Here is a 621-nt window from a genome sequence, read left to right as displayed (position 1 = left end):
CATAACTACTTAAATTAATTGTAAGAAAAATATATTTGTATTTTATTTTTCCATTGGTTTTGCACACTCGATTTTGCATGATTCTTTGAAGATTGTTTAAGTGCATCCATTATGTGGATATGATTAAGGCATTCTGTGTTTTTAATTTAAATGATCAGCCACTTAAAGAAAAAAAAAAACCTTTTTAATTATAAATTCCCTTGCATTAACCTTTGACACAAAAATAATAAATGAGTTTGTACTTGAATCCTTGAGCCTAAAAAGGAAAAAAATGTCTACCTTACTTTAGGGAATAGAAAAGCATATCATATGGTTTGAGGCAAATTTGTTCCAAATTTGGGGGAGTTTGTTTTGTAATGCTCAAGGGATTGTTGTAAAACAAAAGCATACACATTTGGGAAAGCTACAATGTTTAAAAAAAATATAAAATCAATCAAATTCAAAAACAATTTCAAGTTGTTGTTGCTATTTTAAATTTGTCAATAAAATGTTGGGAAACAGTGTTTGGAATTGTTTGTCTCATGAATTGAAAAGGAAATTAGTTAGTGTTCTCCTAGACCCTTAGGTGCTTTGATTTCTAGGATATAAAAAAACAATTTTCCTTTGTAGCCTAGCCAAATT

The sequence above is a fragment of the Glycine soja genome, chromosome 10, assembly GCF_004193775.1.
Source record: "Glycine soja cultivar W05 chromosome 10, ASM419377v2, whole genome shotgun sequence".
In the NCBI taxonomy this organism is placed as follows: Eukaryota; Viridiplantae; Streptophyta; class Magnoliopsida; order Fabales; family Fabaceae; genus Glycine; species Glycine soja.
The sequence above is the reverse complement of the archived record's forward strand: the minus strand, read 5'-3'. Positions refer to the sequence as shown.